Here is an 18,371-nt window from a genome sequence, read left to right on the forward strand (position 1 = left end):
GCTCTTCTGTGAGGGGGTACACCTTGAAGAGGCTATCCAGCTTTTCTCTAAAGTCATGCAGGGTATGTGACTCCCCTGAGTACTGGGGTAGCCAAGCTGCTCCCGGTATATAGGGCATGGTGAAGGGCATAACTGCAGCAGCGGTAGCGCTGGCGGGGGTTGAGGCAGTGAAGCTCTCCTCCGTATCCGACATCTTCCTCCCCCCTAGTGGACCGTGGCCTACCTTGCGATGATCCTCTTCCGTAGGCCGCGGCTCCGCAGTGGATCGTCAGGGTTGAGGACCTTCCGTCGCGCTCCTGTGACGTCGGCGTCTGCTGGGCTCCTTCCAGGACCTTACGCAACGTCCGGACGTGAGGCGGGGCTTCAGTTCTCGCGCGCTTTCGGAGTCCACGCCCCTCTTCTTCCCGCGCGGCGTCCTCAAGATGGCGTCCAATGGCGGGAAAACTCCACGGATGGCGGGAAGAAGGTCGAAGATGGCGCCGGATGGCGGGAAAACTTCGCGGATGGCGGGAAGAAGGTAGAAGATGGCGCCGGATGGCGGGAAACCTTCACCACTGGTAAGTTTGAACAGTCTTTGCTTTTCAGGCACGCAGTACCCGGTGGTTGCGGGCACGAAATCCTGCCGACTACGCCAAAGTTGACGCGCCCCTGGGCCTGTGTCGCGCTGCGGTGCGCACGCGGGAGCTTACCCGGAGCCGGATCCGTGGAGGGTTGTAATCTCGTGGCGGTGACCCGGTCCGTGCCCAGGGAGTCAAACTAGACGGCAGTCTATTAGTAGTAAATAGTTGATGACTACGCCACCCGTTGAGTGCAGCCAGGAAGCTGCTGCTGCAGGGCAGACCGCTGAGGCCGGTGGTAGGATTGTGCAGCGTGATAGTATAACCCCCAACGGGAGGGGTATGGCCTCAGGGCAGCCGACGTGGATGATGGGGGTAGCAGGAACCACTCAGAGACGGTACGGTGTAGTTCAGGGTCTTTACTGGTAACAACGACAGACCCTCCCGGAGTACTTGCTAGCAAACGGGGCCTGGTCAGTCTTTGAGCAGATGGGATCTCCCCTGGCCAGGCGTAGTTGTAGGCCTCCCAAACTGACTGTACTCTTCTGGCTACCTTGCTAGAAGCTGATGTAAGTAGCCCACGTCCCTGAGTGTACCGTGTGGTGCTCACCCGTATGGCCGGTGACTCGGGGCCTTCTAATGGCTTCCGCTCCACGATGGCGGTGCTGGTCCCACGCGTGTGACCGTGCCTTCGGGCTTCTGGGCCAGAGGACCTGAAATCCCCTGCCCGACGGATTCTGCTGCTGGGTAGGAGTTAGTCCCCACAGCCTCGGACTCCGGGTCCGGTAAAGAATCTTCTTAGTCAGGGCGAGCTCTGTAGCTGCCAGCCCCTGACTCCTTGTAACTCTGCTGTTTCCTATGCTGCTTCTCTTCTCCACTCTCCTTGTCTGACTCACCCTGCCTCAGCCCCGGGTTTATACAGGGGAAGTTCTTCCCCTCCCAAGACTGGGCAGGAGGTGTGGCATGCACAGGATCCCTGACCAAAGGACCTCCCACCTGCTCTCAGACATAATATCTCTATCACTGTGGCAACCAGACCCCTGGGGTGTCACAGAAGTATAGAGGGAGAGCTAGATAGATAGCATTGCATTACATTACATTACATGGCAATGCAATGCACAGTTGCTGAAGTTGAACCAAAATGAGCTTGTCATCTGGCTTCTGCAACTTTTAACATGAAAAATCCAATGAGGAGAAGAAAAGCAAAGCCAAAGAGTCCATCCCAAAATCCGACAAACAAGCAAAATGAACAAAAAGCATTGAATTCAATTCTTTCTGATTTTAGAAACTGCATTAAAGAAGGGGTGCACCGGTCCTGGAGATACTGCAATACCAGGTCAATGCGTGGAGTGGACAGAGCAAGCTCTTTTTCCATCTCCCTGTTCTAAAAATCCATTTAATATATGGTCCCCAGATAGGGGACGTATCAGATATTAAACTGATAAGAACAGATACTACACTTGATCTTAGCCAAAAGGCCGAGAAGCGATAACCAGAATTGGTTTCCGACTACGGTGCCACCCAAGGATTCTGAAAAGTCCATTTGTGGAGATGGCCACCTGGACTCCCGTTAAGAAGACATGCTGTCAACCTCTAGATCCCTCACATGCCTGCACTTTTCGGCTTGCTGCTGCTGCAATCCACGCGTTTTAGATCTGCATAACTCCACCTCTTTTAGCACAGTACCCTCAACCCCCGGCTGTTCCCACCCGCCTCAACACCGTTGGAAGGGAGGAGAACCAATTAAGGCGGGGGGGGGGAGTGGAACGAGCAGCTGTCTACCCTTAGCAGGAGGGTTGCTGATTAATTACCTCTCCTGCTGCTGCTGCTGCTGGCTGTCCAGCAGCAGACTGAAGGTGGCTGCTGCTGTGCGCAGGTATATAAAGGCTCAGAGCCTATTATGACACGCGCAGCCAGCGTTCCATTGCCACATTCCGTCTACTGCAGGCGGGATACCTGGATGGCTGAATGTCACTGAGAAACTCACAGAGACCGCCATAAGCAACAGTTTAAAAGAATGCCACAGACTAATCAACCAAACTTTTTGGGTTGGTTTCTCTTTTATAGTCTGCAGGCATTAAATGAAAGAAGTCAGTGTTCCAGCAGAGGGAGACAACGTTTCAGAAAAGGCATTGTAGCAAACCAAAAAAGAAATTTTAAGCGCAGCAGAGTAACCAGCTCACATACCTGTTAGCTCAGGTGAGTTTAAAAGGCTGCTGTTGATAACAAGGGCATTTGCTAAATAGATGGTGTGTGTGCAACAATATACTGAAAGGTCAATTATATTGTGCAGCTTATCTCACCACCTGTAGTTATTTAGGTGAAAGCTCCAAAATGCTTGCCTAATATGTCTGTTTATCCAAAAGGAAGTATAGAGGGAGAGCTAGATAGATAGCATTGCATTACATTTCATGGCAATGCAATGCACAGTTGCTGAAGTTGAACCAAAATGAGCTTGTCATCTGGCTTCTGCAACTTTTAACATGAAAAATCCAATGAGGAGAAGAAAAGCAAAGCCAAAGAGTCCATCCCAAAATCCGACAAACAAGCAAAATGAACAAAAAGCATTGAATTCAATTCTTTCTGATTTAGAAACTGCATTAAAGAAGGGGTGCACCGGTCCTGGAGATACTGCAATACCAGGTCAATGCGTGGAGTGGACAGAGCAAGCTCTTTTTCCATCTCCCTGTTCTAAAAATCCATTTAATATATGGTCCCCAGATAGGGGACGTATCAGATATTAAACTGATAAGAACAGATACTACACTTGATCTTAGCCAAAAGGCCGAGAAGCGATAACCAGAATTGGTTTCCGACTACGGTGCCACCCAAGGATTCTGAAAAGTCCATTTGTGGAGATGGCCACCTGGACTCCCGTTAAGAAGACATGCTGTCAACCTCTAGATCCCTCACATGCCTGCACTTTTCGGCTTGCTGCTGCTGCAATCCACGCATTTTAGATCTGCATAACTCCACCTCTTTTAGCACAGTACCCTCAACCCCCGGCTATTCCCACCCGCCTCAACACCGTTGGAAGGGAGGAGAACCAATTAAGGCGGGGGGGGGGGGGTGGAACGAGCAGCTGTCTACCCTTAGCAGGAGGGTTGCTGATTAATTACCTCTCCTGCTGCTGCTGCTGCTGGCTGTCCAGCAGCAGACTGAAGGTGGCTGCTGCTGTGCGCAGGTATATAAAGGCTCAGAGCCTATTATGACACGCGCAGCCAGCGTTCCATTGCCACATTCCGTCTACTGCAGGCGGGATACCTGGATGGCTGAATGTCACTGAGAAGCTCACAGAGACCGCCATAAGCAACAGTTTAAAAGAATGCCACAGACTAATCAACCAAACTTTTTGGGTTGGTTTCTCTTTTATAGTCTGCAGGCATTAAATGAAAGAAGTCAGTGTTCCAGCAGAGGGAGACAACGTTTCAGAAAAGGCATTGTAGCAAACCAAAAAAGAAATTTTAAGCGCAGCAGAGTAACCAGCTCACATACCTGTTAGCTCAGGTGAGTTTAAAAGGCTGCTGTTGATAACAAGGGCATTTGCTAAATAGATGGTGTGTGTGCAACAATATACTGAAAGGTCAATTATATTGTGCAGCTTATCTCACCACCTGTAGTTATTTAGGTGAAAGCTCCAAAATGCTTGCCTAATATGTCTGTTTATCCAAAAGGAAGTATAGAGGGAGAGCTAGATAGATAGCATTGCATTACATTACATGGCAATGCAATGCACAGTTGCTGAAGTTGAACCAAAATGAGCTTGTCATCTGGCTTCTGCAACTTTTAACATGAAAAATCCAATGAGGAGAAGAAAAGCAAAGCCAAAGAGTCCATCCCAAAATCCGACAAACAAGCAAAATGAACAAAAAGCATTGAATTCAATTCTTTCTGATTTAGAAACTGCATTAAAGAAGGGGTGCACCGGTCCTGGAGATACTGCAATACCAGGTCAATGCGTGGAGTGGACAGAGCAAGCTCTTTTTCCATCTCCCTGTTCTAAAAATCCATTTAATATATGGTCCCCAGATAGGGGACGTATCAGATATTAAACTGATTAGAACAGATACTACACTTGATCTTAGCCAAAAGGCCGAGAAGCGATAACCAGAATTGGTTTCCGACTACGGTGCCACCCAAGGATTCTGAAAAGTCCATTTGTGGAGATGGCCACCTGGACTCCCGTTAAGAAGACATGCTGTCAACCTCTAGATCCCTCACATGCCTGCACTTTTCGGCTTGCTGCTGCTGCAATCCACGCGTTTTAGATCTGCATAACTCCACCTCTTTTAGCACAGTACCCTCAACCCCCGGCTGTTCCCACCCGCCTCAACACCGTTGGAAGGGAGGAGAACCAATTAAGGCGGGGGGGGGGTGGAACGAGCAGCTGTCTACCCTTAGCAGGAGGGTTGCTGATTAATTACCTCTCCTGCTGCTGCTGCTGCTGGCTGTCCAGCAGCAGACTGAAGGTGGCTGCTGCTGTGCGCAGGTATATAAAGGCTCAGAGCCTATTATGACACGCACAGCCAGCGTTCCATTGCCACATTCCGTCTACTGCAGGCGGGATACCTGGATGGCTGAATGTCACTGAGAAGCTCACAGAGACCGCCATAAGCAACAGTTTAAAAGAATGCCACAGACTAATCAACCAAACTTTTTGGGTTGGTTTCTCTTTTATAGTCTGCAGGCATTAAATGAAAGAAGTCAGTGTTCCAGCAGAGGGAGACAACGTTTCAGAAATGGCATTGTAGCAAACCAAAAAAGAAATTTTAAGCGCAGCAGAGTAACCAGCTCACATACCTGTTAGCTCAGGTGAGTTTAAAAGGCTGCTGTTGATAACAAGGGCATTTGCTAAATAGATGGTGTGTGTGCAACAATATACTGAAAGGTCAATTATATTGTGCAGCTTATCTCACCACCTGTAGTTATTTAGGTGAAAGCTCCAAAATGCTTGCCTAATATGTCTGTTTATCCAAAAGGAAGTATAGAGGGAGAGCTAGATAGATAGCATTGCATTACATTACATTACATGGCAATGCAATGCACAGTTGCTGAAGTTGAACCAAAATGAGCTTGTCATCTGGCTTCTGCAACTTTTAACATGAAAAATCCAATGAGGAGAAGAAAAGCAAAGCCAAAGAGTCCATCCCAAAATCCGACAAACAAGCAAAATGAACAAAAAGCATTGAATTCAATTCTTTCTGATTTTAGAAACTGCATTAAAGAAGGGGTGCACCGGTCCTGGAGATACTGCAATACCAGGTCAATGCGTGGAGTGGACAGAGCAAGCTCTTTTTCCATCTCCCTGTTCTAAAAATCCATTTAATATATGGTCCCCAGATAGGGGACGTATCAGATATTAAACTGATAAGAACAGATACTACACTTGATCTTAGCCAAAAGGCCGAGAAGCGATAACCAGAATTGGTTTCCGACTACGGTGCCACCCAAGGATTCTGAAAAGTCCATTTGTGGAGATGGCCACCTGGACTCCCGTTAAGAAGACATGCTGTCAACCTCTAGATCCCTCACATGCCTGCACTTTTCGGCTTGCTGCTGCTGCAATCCACGCGTTTTAGATCTGCATAACTCCACCTCTTTTAGCACAGTACCCTCAACCCCCGGCTGTTCCCACCCACCTCAACACCGTTGGAAGGGAGGAGAACCAATTAAGGCGGGGGGGGGGTGGAACGAGCAGCTGTCTACCCTTAGCAGGAGGGTTGCTGATTAATTACCTCTCCTGCTGCTGCTGCTGCTGGCTGTCCAGCAGCAGACTGAAGGTGGCTGCTGCTGTGCGCAGGTATATAAAGGCTCAGAGCCTATTATGACACGCGCAGCCAGCGTTCCATTGCCACATTCCGTCTACTGCAGGCGGGATACCTGGATGGCTGAATGTCACTGAGAAGCTCACAGAGACCGCCATAAGCAACAGTTTAAAAGAATGCCACAGACTAATCAACCAAACTTTTTGGGTTGGTTTCTCTTTTATAGTCTGCAGGCATTAAATGAAAGAAGTCAGTGTTCCAGCAGAGGGAGACAACGTTTCAGAAAAGGCATTGTAGCAAACCAAAAAAGAAATTTTAAGCGCAGCAGAGTAACCAGCTCACATACCTGTTAGCTCAGGTGAGTTTAAAAGGCTGCTGTTGATAACAAGGGCATTTGCTAAATAGATGGTGTGTGTGCAACAATATACTGAAAGGTCAATTATATTGTGCAGCTTATCTCACCACCTGTAGTTATTTAGGTGAAAGCTCCAAAATGCTTGCCTAATATGTCTGTTTATCCAAAAGGAAGTATAGAGGGAGAGCTAGATAGATAGCATTGCATTACATTACATTACATGGCAATGCAATGCACAGTTGCTGAAGTTGAACCAAAATGAGCTTGTCATCTGGCTTCTGCAACTTTTAACATGAAAAATCCAATGAGGAGAAGAAAAGCAAAGCCAAAGAGTCCATCCCAAAATCCGACAAACAAGCAAAATGAACAAAAAGCATTGAATTCAATTCTTTCTGATTTTAGAAACTGCATTAAAGAAGGGGTGCACCGGTCCTGGAGATACTGCAATACCAGGTCAATGCGTGGAGTGGACAGAGCAAGCTCTTTTTCCATCTCCCTGTTCTAAAAATCCATTTAATATATGGTCCCCAGATAGGGGACGTATCAGATATTAAACTGATAAGAACAGATACTACACTTGATCTTAGCCAAAAGGCCGAGAAGCGATAACCAGGATTGGTTTCCGACTACGGTGCCACCCAAGGATTCTGAAAAGTCCATTTGTGGAGATGGCCACCTGGACTCCCGTTAAGAAGACATGCTGTCAACCTCTAGATCCCTCACATGCCTGCACTTTTCGGCTTGCTGCTGCTGCAATCCACGCGTTTTAGATCTGCATAACTCCACCTCTTTTAGCACAGTACCCTCAACCCCCGGCTGTTCCCACCCGCCTCAACACCGTTGGAAGGGAGGAGAACCAATTAAGGCGGGGGGGGGGGTGGAACGAGCAGCTGTCTACCCTTAGCAGGAGGGTTGCTGATTAATTACCTCTCCTGCTGCTGCTGCTGGCTGTCCAGCAGCAGACTGAAGGTGGCTGCTGCTGTGCGCAGGTATATAAAGGCTCAGAGCCTATTATGACACGCGCAGCCAGCGTTCCATTGCCACATTCCGTCTACTGCAGGCGGGATACCTGGATGGCTGAATGTCACTGAGAAACTCACAGAGACCGCCATAAGCAACAGTTTAAAAGAATGCCACAGACTAATCAACCAAACTTTTTGGGTTGGTTTCTCTTTTATAGTCTGCAGGCATTAAATGAAAGAAGTCAGTGTTCCAGCAGAGGGAGACAACGTTTCAGAAAAGGCATTGTAGCAAACCAAAAAAGAAATTTTAAGCGCAGCAGAGTAACCAGCTCACATACCTGTTAGCTCAGGTGAGTTTAAAAGGCTGCTGTTGATAACAAGGGCATTTGCTAAATAGATGGTGTGTGTGCAACAATATACTGAAAGGTCAATTATATTGTGCAGCTTATCTCACCACCTGTAGTTATTTAGGTGAAAGCTCCAAAATGCTTGCCTAATATGTCTGTTTATCCAAAAGGAAGTATAGAGGGAGAGCTAGATAGATAGCATTGCATTACATTACATTACATGGCAATGCAATGCACAGTTGCTGAAGTTGAACCAAAATGAGCTTGTCATCTGGCTTCTGCAACTTTTAACATGAAAAATCCAATGAGGAGAAGAAAAGCAAAGCCAAAGAGTCCATCCCAAAATCCGACAAACAAGCAAAATGAACAAAAAGCATTGAATTCAATTCTTTCTGATTTTAGAAACTGCATTAAAGAAGGGGTGCACCGGTCCTGGAGATACTGCAATACCAGGTCAATGCGTGGAGTGGACAGAGCAAGCTCTTTTTCCATCTCCCTGTTCTAAAAATCCATTTAATATATGGTCCCCAGATAGGGGACGTATCAGATATTAAACTGATAAGAACAGATACTACACTTGATCTTAGCCAAAAGGCCGAGAAGCGATAACCAGAATTGGTTTCCGACTACGGTGCCACCCAAGGATTCTGAAAAGTCCATTTGTGGAGATGGCCAGCTGGACTCCCGTTAAGAAGACATGCTGTCAACCTCTAGATCCCTCACATGCCTGCACTTTTCGGCTTGCTGCTGCTGCAATCCACGCGTTTTAGATCTGCATAACTCCACCTCTTTTAGCACAGTACCCTCAACCCCCGGCTGTTCCCACCCGCCTCAACACCGTTGGAAGGGAGGAGAACCAATTAAGGCGGGGGGGGGGGGGTGGAACGAGCAGCTGTCTACCCTTAGCAGGAGGGTTGCTGATTAATTACCTCTCCTGCTGCTGCTGCTGCTGGCTGTCCAGCAGCAGACTGAAGGTGGCTGCTGCTGTGCGCAGGTATATAAAGGCTCAGAGCCTATTATGACACGTGCAGCCAGCGTTCCATTGCCACATTCCGTCTACTGCAGGCGGGATACCTGGATGGCTGAATGTCACTGAGAAGCTCACAGAGACCGCCATAAGCAACAGTTTAAAAGAATGCCACAGACTAATCAACCAAACTTTTTGGGTTGGTTTCTCTTTTATAGTCTGCAGGCATTAAATGAAAGAAGTCAGTGTTCCAGCAGAGGGAGACAACGTTTCAGAAAAGGCATTGTAGCAAACCAAAAAAGAAATTTTAAGCGCAGCAGAGTAACCAGCTCACATACCTGTTAGCTCAGGTGAGTTTAAAAGGCTGCTGTTGATAACAAGGGCATTTGCTAAATAGATGGTGTGTGTGCAACAATATACTGAAAGGTCAATTATATTGTGCAGCTTATCTCACCACCTGTAGCTATTTAGGTGAAAGCTCCAAAATGCTTGCCTAATATGTCTGTTTATCCAAAAGGAAGTATAGAGGGAGAGCTAGATAGATAGCATTGCATTACATTACATTACATGGCAATGCAATGCACAGTTGCTGAAGTTGAACCAAAATGAGCTTGTCATCTGGCTTCTGCAACTTTTAACATGAAAAATCCAATGAGGAGAAGAAAAGCAAAGCCAAAGAGTCCATCCCAAAATCCGACAAACAAGCAAAATGAACAAAAAGCATTGAATTCAATTCTTTCTGATTTTAGAAACTGCATTAAAGAAGGGGTGCACCGGTCCTGGAGATACTGCAATACCAGGTCAATGCGTGGAGTGGACAGAGCAAGCTCTTTTTCCATCTCCCTGTTCTAAAAATCCATTTAATATATGGTCCCCAGATAGGGGACGTATCAGATATTAAACTGATAAGAACAGATACTACACTTGATCTTAGCCAAAAGGCCGAGAAGCGATAACCAGAATTGGTTTCCGACTACGGTGCCACCCAAGGATTCTGAAAAGTCCATTTGTGGAGATGGCCACCTGGACTCCCGTTAAGAAGACATGCTGTCAACCTCTAGATCCCTCACATGCCTGCACTTTTCGGCTTGCTGCTGCTGCAATCCACGCGTTTTAGATCTGCATAACTCCACCTCTTTTAGCACAGTACCCTCAACCCCCGGCTGTTCCCACCCGCCTCAACACCGTTGGAAGGGAGGAGAACCAATTAAGGCGGGGGGGGGGGGTGGAACGAGCAGCTGTCTACCCTTAGCAGGAGGGTTGCTGATTAATTACCTCTCCTGCTGCTGCTGCTGCTGGCTGTCCAGCAGCAGACTGAAGGTGGCTGCTGCTGTGCGCAGGTATATAAAGGCTCAGAGCCTATTATGACACGCGCAGCCAGCGTTCCATTGCCACATTCCGTCTACTGCAGGCGGGATACCTGGATGGCTGAATGTCACTGAGAAGCTCACAGAGACCGCCATAAGCAACAGTTTAAAAGAATGCCACAGACTAATCAACCAAACTTTTTGGGTTGGTTTCTCTTTTATAGTCTGCAGGCATTAAATGAAAGAAGTCAGTGTTCCAGCAGAGGGAGACAACGTTTCAGAAAAGGCATTGTAGCAAACCAAAAAAGAAATTTTAAGCGCAGCAGAGTAACCAGCTCACATACCTGTTAGCTCAGGTGAGTTTAAAAGGCTGCTGTTGATAACAAGGGCATTTGCTAAATAGATGGTGTGTGTGCAACAATATACCGAAAGGTCAATTATATTGTGCAGCTTATCTCACCACCTGTAGTTATTTAGGTGAAAGCTCCAAAATGCTTGCCTAATATGTCTGTTTATCCAAAAGGAAGTATAGAGGGAGAGCTAGATAGATAGCATTGCATTAAATTACATTACATGGCAATGCAATGCACAGTTGCTGAAGTTGAACCAAAATGAGCTTGTCATCTGACTTCTGCAACTTTTAACATGAAAAATCCAATGAGGAGAAGAAAAGCAAAGCCAAAAAGACCATCCCAAAATCCGACAAACAAGCAAAATGAACAAAAAGCATTGAATTCAATTCTTTCTGATTTTAGAAACTGCATTAAAGAAGGGGTGCACCGGTCCTGGAGATACTGCAATACCAGGTCAATGCGTGGAGTGGACAGAGCAAGCTCTTTTTCCATCTCCCTGTTCTAAAAATCCATTTAATATATGGTCCCCAGATAGGGGACGTATCAGATATTAAACTGATAAGAACAGATACTACACTTGATCTTAGCCAAAAGGCCGAGAAGCGATAACCAGAATTGGTTTCCGACTACGGTGCCACCCAAGGATTCTGAAAAGTCCATTTGTGGAGATGGCCACCTGGACTCCCGTTAAGAAGACATGCTGTCAACCTCTAGATCCCTCACATGCCTGCACTTTTCGGCTTGCTGCTGCTGCAATCCACGCGTTTTAGATCTGCATAACTCCACCTCTTTTAGCACAGTACCCTCAACCCCCGGCTGTTCCCACCCGCCTCAACACCGTTGGAAGGGAGGAGAACCAATTAAGGCGGGGGGGGGGGTGGAACGAGCAGCTGTCTACCCTTAGCAGGAGGGTTGCTGATTAATTACCTCTCCTGCTGCTGCTGCTGCTGGCTGTCCAGCAGCAGACTGAAGGTGGCTGCTGCTGTGCGCAGGTATATAAAGGCTCAGAGCCTATTATGACACGCGCAGCCAGCGTTCCATTGCCACATTCCGTCTACTGCAGGCGGGATACCTGGATGGCTGAATGTCACTGAGAAGCTCACAGAGACCGCCATAAGCAACAGTTTAAAAGAATGCCACAGACTAATCAACCAAACTTTTTGGGTTGGTTTCTCTTTTATAGTCTGCAGGCATTAAATGAAAGAAGTCAGTGTTCCAGCAGAGGGAGACAACGTTTCAGAAAAGGCATTGTAGCAAACCAAAAAAGAAATTTTAAGCGCAGCAGAGTAACCAGCTCACATACCTGTTAGCTCAGGTGAGTTTAAAAGGCTGCTGTTGATAACAAGGGCATTTGCTAAATAGATGGTGTGTGTGCAACAATATACTGAAAGGTCAATTATATTGTGCAGCTTATCTCACCACCTGTAGTTATTTAGGTGAAAGCTCCAAAATGCTTGCCTAATATGTCTGTTTATCCAAAAGGAAGTATAGAGGGAGAGCTAGATAGATAGCATTGCATTACATTACATTACATGGCAATGCAATGCACAGTTGCTGAAGTTGAACCAAAATGAGCTTGTCATCTGGCTTCTGCAACTTTTAACATGAAAAATCCAATGAGGAGAAGAAAAGCAAAGCCAAAGAGTCCATCCCAAAATCCGACAAACAAGCAAAATGAACAAAAAGCATTGAATTCAATTCTTTCTGATTTTAGAAACTGCATTAAAGAAGGGGTGCACCGGTCCTGGAGATACTGCAATACCAGGTCAATGCGTGGAGTGGACAGAGCAAGCTCTTTTTCCATCTCCCTGTTCTAAAAATCCATTTAATATATGGTCCCCAGATAGGGGACGTATCAGATATTAAACTGATAAGAACAGATACTACACTTGATCTTAGCCAAAAGGCCGAGAAGCGATAACCAGAATTGGTTTCCGACTACGGTGCCACCCAAGGATTCTGAAAAGTCCATTTGTGGAGATGGCCACCTGGACTCCCGTTAAGAAGACATGCTGTCAACCTCTAGATCCCTCACATGCCTGCACTTTTCGGCTTGCTGCTGCTGCAATCCACGCGTTTTAGATCTGCATAACTCCACCTCTTTTAGCACAGTACCCTCAACCCCCGGCTGTTCCCACCCGCCTCAACACCGTTGGAAGGGAGGAGAACCAATTAAGGCGGGGGGGGGGGTGGAACGAGCAGCTGTCTACCCTTAGCAGGAGGGTTGCTGATTAATTACCTCTCCTGCTGCTGCTGCTGCTGGCTGTCCAGCAGCAGACTGAAGGTGGCTGCTGCTGTGCGCAGGTATATAAAGGCTCAGAGCCTATTATGACACGCGCAGCCAGCGTTCCATTGCCACATTCCGTCTACTGCAGGCGGGATACCTGGATGGCTGAATGTCACTGAGAAGCTCACAGAGACCGCCATAAGGAACAGTTTAAAAGAATGCCACAGACTAATCAACCAAACTTTTTGGGTTGGTTTCTCTTTTATAGTCTGCAGGCATTAAATGAAAGAAGTCAGTGTTCCAGCAGAGGGAGACAACGTTTCAGAAAAGGCATTGTAGCAAACCAAAAAAGAAATTTTAAGCGCAGCAGAGTAACCAGCTCACATACCTGTTAGCTCAGGTGAGTTTAAAAGGCTGCTGTTGATAACAAGGGCATTTGCTAAATAGATGGTGTGTGTGCAACAATATACTGAAAGGTCAATTATATTGTGCAGCTTATCTCACCACCTGTAGTTATTTAGGTGAAAGCTCCAAAATGCTTGCCTAATATGTCTGTTTATCCAAAAGGAAGTATAGAGGGAGAGCTAGATAGATAGCATTGCATTACATTACATTACATGGCAATGCAATGCACAGTTGCTGAAGTTGAACCAAAATGAGCTTGTCATCTGGCTTCTGCAACTTTTAACATGAAAAATCCAATGAGGAGAAGAAAAGCAAAGCCAAAGAGTCCATCCCAAAATCCGACAAACAAGCAAAATGAACAAAAAGCATTGAATTCAATTCTTTCTGATTTTAGAAACTGCATTAAAGAAGGGGTGCACCGGTCCTGGAGATACTGCAATACCAGGTCAATGCGTGGAGTGGACAGAGCAAGCTCTTTTTCCATCTCCCTGTTCTAAAAATCCATTTAATATATGGTCCCCAGATAGGGGACGTATCAGATATTAAACTGATAAGAACAGATACTACACTTGATCTTAGCCAAAAGGCCGAGAAGCGATAACCAGAATTGGTTTCCGACTACGGTGCCACCCAAGGATTCTGAAAAGTCCATTTGTGGAGATGGCCACCTGGACTCCCGTTAAGAAGACATGCTGTCAACCTCTAGATCCCTCACATGCCTGCACTTTTCGGCTTGCTGCTGCTGCAATCCACGCGTTTTAGATCTGCATAACTCCACCTCTTTTAGCACAGTACCCTCAACCCCCGGCTGTTCCCACCCGCCTCAACACCGTTGGAAGGGAGGAGAACCAATTAAGGCGGGGGGGGGGGTGGAACGAGCAGCTGTCTACCCTTAGCAGGAGGGTTGCTGATTAATTACCTCTCCTGCTGCTGCTGCTGCTGGCTGTCCAGCAGCAGACTGAAGGTGGCTGCTGCTGTGCGCAGGTATATAAAGGCTCAGAGCCTATTATGACACGCGCAGCCAGCGTTCCATTGCCACATTCCGTCTACTGCAGGCGGGATACCTGGATGGCTGAATGTCACTGAGAAGCTCACAGAGACCGCCATAAGGAACAGTTTAAAAGAATGCCACAGACTAATCAACCAAACTTTTTGGGTTGGTTTCTCTTTTATAGTCTGCAGGCATTAAATGAAAGAAGTCAGTGTTCCAGCAGAGGGAGACAACGTTTCAGAAAAGGCATTGTAGCAAACCAAAAAAGAAATTTTAAGCGCAGCAGAGTAACCAGCTCACATACCTGTTAGCTCAGGTGAGTTTAAAAGGCTGCTGTTGATAACAAGGGCATTTGCTAAATAGATGGTGTGTGTGCAACAATATACTGAAAGGTCAATTATATTGTGCAGCTTATCTCACCACCTGTAGTTATTTAGGTGAAAGCTCCAAAATGCTTGCCTAATATGTCTGTTTATCCAAAAGGAAGTATAGAGGGAGAGCTAGATAGATAGCATTGCATTACATTACATTACATGGCAATGCAATGCACAGTTGCTGAAGTTGAACCAAAATGAGCTTGTCATCTGGCTTCTGCAACTTTTAACATGAAAAATCCAATGAGGAGAAGAAAAGCAAAGCCAAAGATTCCATCCCAAAATCCGACAAACAAACATAATGAACAAAAAGCATTGAATTCAATTCTTTCTGATTTTAGAAACTGCATTAAAGAAGGGGTGCACCGGTCCTGGAGATACTGCAATACCAGGTCAATGCGTGGAGTGGACAGAGCAAGCTCTTTTTCCATCTCCCTGTTCTAAAAATCCATTTAATATATGGTCCCCAGATAGGGGACGTATCAGATATTAAACTGATAAGAACAGATACTACACTTGATCTTAGCCAAAAGGCCGAGAAGCGATAACCAGAATTGGTTTCCGACTACGGTGCCACCCAAGGATTCTGAAAAGTCCATTTGTGGAGATGGCCACCTGGACTCCCGTTAAGAAGACATGCTGTCAACCTCTAGATCCCTCACATGCCTCCACTTTTCGGCTTGCTGCTGCTGCAATCCACGCGTTTTAGATCTGCATAACTCCACCTCTTTTAGCACAGTACCCTCAACCCCCGGCTGTTCCCACCCGCCTCAACACCGTTGGAAGGGAGGAGAACCAATTAAGGCGGGGGGGGGGTGGAACGAGCAGCTGTCTACCCTTAGCAGGAGGGTTGCTGATTAATTACCTCTCCTGCTGCTGCTGCTGCTGGCTGTCCAGCAGCAGACTGAAGGTGGCTGCTGCTGTGCGCAGGTATATAAAGGCTCAGAGCCTATTATGACACGCGCAGCCAGCGTTCCATTGCCACATTCCGTCTACTGCAGGCGGGATACCTGGATGGCTGAATGTCACTGAGAAGCTCACAGAGACCGCCATAAGCAACAGTTTAAAAGAATGCCACAGACTAATCAACCAAACTTTTTGGGTTGGTTTCTCTTTTATAGTCTGCAGGCATTAAATGAAAGAAGTCAGTGTTCCAGCAGAGGGAGACAACGTTTCAGAAAAGGCATTGTAGCAAACCAAAAAAGAAATTTTAAGCGCAGCAGAGTAACCAGCTCACATACCTGTTAGCTCAGGTGAGTTTAAAAGGCTGCTGTTGATAACAAGGGCATTTGCTAAATAGATGGTGTGTGTGCAACAATATACTGAAAGGTCAATTATATTGTGCAGCTTATCTCACCACCTGTAGTTATTTAGGTGAAAGCTCCAAAATGCTTGCCTAATATGTCTGTTTATCCAAAAGGAAGTATAGAGGGAGAGCTAGATAGATAGCATTGCATTACATTACATTACATGGCAATGCAATGCACAGTTGCTGAAGTTGAACCAAAATGAGCTTGTCATCTGGCTTCTGCAACTTTTAACATGAAAAATCCAATGAGGAGAAGAAAAGCAAAGCCAAAGAGTCCATCCCAAAATCCGACAAACAAGCAAAATGAACAAAAAGCATTGAATTCAATTCTTTCTGATTTTAGAAACTGCATTAAAGAAGGGGTGCACCGGTCCTGGAGATACTGCAATACCAGGTCAATGCGTGGAGTGGACAGAGCAAGCTCTTTTTCCATCTCCCTGTTCTAAAAATCCATTTAATATATGGTCCCCAGATAGGGGACGTATCAGATATTAAACTGATAAGAACAGATACTACACTTGATCTTAGCCAAAAGGCCGAGAAGCGATAACCAGAATTGGTTTCCGACTACGGTGCCACCCAAGGATTCTGAAAAGTCCATTTGTGGAGATGGCCACCTGGACTCCCGTTAAGAAGACATGCTGTCAACCTCTAGATCCCTCACATGCCTGCACTTTTCGGCTTGCTGCTGCTGCAATCCACGCGTTTTAGATCTGCATAACTCCACCTCTTTTAGCACAGTACCCTCAACCCCCGGCTGTTCCCAACCGCCTCAACACCGTTGGAAGGGAGGAGAACCAATTAAGGCGGGGGGGGGGAGGGTGGAACGAGCAGCTGTCTACCCTTAGCAGGAGGGTTGCTGATTAATTACCTCTCCTGCTGCTGCTGCTGCTGGCTGTCCAGCAGCAGACTGAAGGTGGCTGCTGCTGTGCGCAGGTATATAAAGGCTCAGAGCCTATTATGACACGCAGCCAGCGTTCCATTGCCACATTCCGTCTACTGCAGGCGGGATACCTGGATGGCTGAATGTCACTGAGAAGCTCACAGAGACCGCCATAAGCAACAGTTTAAAAGAATGCCACAGACTAATCAACCAAACTTTTTGGGTTGGTTTCTCTTTTATAGTCTGCAGGCATTAAATGAAAGAAGTCAGTGTTCCAGCAGAGGGAGACAACATTTCAGAAAAGGCATTGTAGCAAACCAAAAAAGAAATTTTAAGCGCAGCAGAGTAACCAGCTCACATACCTGTTAGCTCAGGTGAGTTTAAAAGGCTGCTGTTGATAACAAGGGCATTTGCTAAACAGATGGTGTGTGTGCAACAATATACTGAAAGGTCAATTATATTGTGCAGCTTATCTCACCACCTGTAGTTATTTAGGTGAAAGCTCCAAAATGCTTGCCTAATATGTCTGTTTATCCAAAAGGAAGTATAGAGGGAGAGCTAGATAGATAGCATTGCATTACATTACATTACATGGCAATGCAATGCACAGTTGCTGAAGTTGAACCAAAATGAGCTTGTCATCTGGCTTCTGCAACTTTTAACATGAAAAATCCAATGAGGAGAAGAAAAGCAAAGCCAAAGAGTCCATCCCAAAATCCGACAAACAAGCAAAATGAACAAAAAGCATTGAATTCAATTCTTTCTGATTTTAGAAACTGCATTAAAGAAGGGGTGCACCGGTCCTGGAGATACTGCAATACCAGGTCAATGCGTGGAGTGGACAGAGCAAGCTCTTTTTCCATCTCCCTGTTCTAAAAATCCATTTAATATATGGTCCCCAGATAGGGGACGTATCAGATATTAAACTGATAAGAACAGATACTACACTTGATCTTAGCCAAAAGGCCGAGAAGCGATAACCAGAATTGGTTTCCGACTACGGTGCCACCCAAGGATTCTGAAAAGTCCATTTGTGGAGATGGCCACCTGGACTCCCGTTAAGAAGACATGCTGTCAACCTCTAGATCCCTCACATGCCTGCACTTTTCGGCTTGCTGCTGCTGCAATCCACGCGTTTTAGATCTGCATAACTCCACCTCTTTTAGCACAGTACCCTCAACCCCCGGCTGTTCCCACCCGCCTCAACACCGTTGGAAGGGAGGAGAACCAATTAAGGCGGGGGGGGGGGTGGAACGAGCAGCTGTCTACCCTTAGCAGGAGGGTTGCTGATTAATTACCTCTCCTGCTGCTGCTGCTGCTGGCTGTCCAGCAGCAGACTGAAGGTGGCTGCTGCTGTGCGCAGGTATATAAAGGCTCAGAGCCTATTATGACACGCGCAGCCAGCGTTCCATTGCCACATTCCGTCTACTGCAGGCGGGATACCTGGATGGCTGAATGCCACTGAGAAGCTCACAGAGACCGCCATAAGCAACAGTTTAAAACAATGCCACAGACTAATCAACCAAACTTTTTGGGTTGGTTTCTCTTTTATAGTCTGCAGGCATTAAA

At 46.5% G+C, this 18,371-nt stretch overlaps 13 non-coding genes across 13 annotated transcripts; all 13 read right to left on the reverse strand.

Moving 5' to 3' along the window:
• Window positions 1-1,856: 1,856 nt before the first annotated feature.
• Window positions 1,857-2,047, reverse strand: LOC141188791 (U2 spliceosomal RNA). Its single transcript, XR_012262871.1, has one exon. It is a non-coding gene; the product is annotated as a U2 spliceosomal RNA (small nuclear RNA).
• Window positions 2,048-3,163: 1,116 nt separating this feature from the next.
• On the reverse strand, window positions 3,164-3,354 carry LOC141188792 (U2 spliceosomal RNA). Its single transcript, XR_012262872.1, has one exon. It is a non-coding gene; the product is annotated as a U2 spliceosomal RNA (small nuclear RNA).
• Window positions 3,355-4,471: 1,117 nt separating this feature from the next.
• Window positions 4,472-4,662, reverse strand: LOC141185340 (U2 spliceosomal RNA). The gene has a single exon (XR_012260012.1). It is a non-coding gene; the product is annotated as a U2 spliceosomal RNA (small nuclear RNA).
• Window positions 4,663-5,782: 1,120 nt separating this feature from the next.
• Window positions 5,783-5,973, reverse strand: LOC141188793 (U2 spliceosomal RNA). Its single transcript, XR_012262873.1, has one exon. It is a non-coding gene; the product is annotated as a U2 spliceosomal RNA (small nuclear RNA).
• A 1,120-nt stretch (window positions 5,974-7,093) lies between these two features.
• LOC141188794 (U2 spliceosomal RNA) lies at window positions 7,094-7,284 on the reverse strand. Its single transcript, XR_012262874.1, has one exon. It is a non-coding gene; the product is annotated as a U2 spliceosomal RNA (small nuclear RNA).
• Window positions 7,285-8,402: 1,118 nt separating this feature from the next.
• Window positions 8,403-8,593, reverse strand: LOC141188795 (U2 spliceosomal RNA). Its single transcript, XR_012262875.1, has one exon. It is a non-coding gene; the product is annotated as a U2 spliceosomal RNA (small nuclear RNA).
• A 1,123-nt stretch (window positions 8,594-9,716) lies between these two features.
• Window positions 9,717-9,907, reverse strand: LOC141188797 (U2 spliceosomal RNA). The gene has a single exon (XR_012262877.1). It is a non-coding gene; the product is annotated as a U2 spliceosomal RNA (small nuclear RNA).
• Window positions 9,908-11,029: 1,122 nt separating this feature from the next.
• LOC141188798 (U2 spliceosomal RNA) lies at window positions 11,030-11,220 on the reverse strand. The gene has a single exon (XR_012262878.1). It is a non-coding gene; the product is annotated as a U2 spliceosomal RNA (small nuclear RNA).
• Window positions 11,221-12,341: 1,121 nt separating this feature from the next.
• Window positions 12,342-12,532, reverse strand: LOC141188799 (U2 spliceosomal RNA). The gene has a single exon (XR_012262879.1). It is a non-coding gene; the product is annotated as a U2 spliceosomal RNA (small nuclear RNA).
• Window positions 12,533-13,653: 1,121 nt separating this feature from the next.
• On the reverse strand, window positions 13,654-13,844 carry LOC141188800 (U2 spliceosomal RNA). Its single transcript, XR_012262880.1, has one exon. It is a non-coding gene; the product is annotated as a U2 spliceosomal RNA (small nuclear RNA).
• Window positions 13,845-14,965: 1,121 nt separating this feature from the next.
• Window positions 14,966-15,156, reverse strand: LOC141188801 (U2 spliceosomal RNA). Its single transcript, XR_012262881.1, has one exon. It is a non-coding gene; the product is annotated as a U2 spliceosomal RNA (small nuclear RNA).
• A 1,120-nt stretch (window positions 15,157-16,276) lies between these two features.
• Window positions 16,277-16,467, reverse strand: LOC141188802 (U2 spliceosomal RNA). Its single transcript, XR_012262882.1, has one exon. It is a non-coding gene; the product is annotated as a U2 spliceosomal RNA (small nuclear RNA).
• Window positions 16,468-17,589: 1,122 nt separating this feature from the next.
• On the reverse strand, window positions 17,590-17,780 carry LOC141188803 (U2 spliceosomal RNA). The gene has a single exon (XR_012262883.1). It is a non-coding gene; the product is annotated as a U2 spliceosomal RNA (small nuclear RNA).
• Between the last annotated feature and the right edge of the window lie 591 nt (window positions 17,781-18,371).

This window comes from Phyllobates terribilis, unplaced genomic scaffold, assembly GCF_046119375.1.
Source record: "Phyllobates terribilis strain yellow unplaced genomic scaffold, ASM4611937v1 Scaffold_40__1_contigs__length_11209783, whole genome shotgun sequence".
Lineage (NCBI taxonomy): Eukaryota > Metazoa > Chordata > Amphibia > Anura > Dendrobatidae > Phyllobates > Phyllobates terribilis.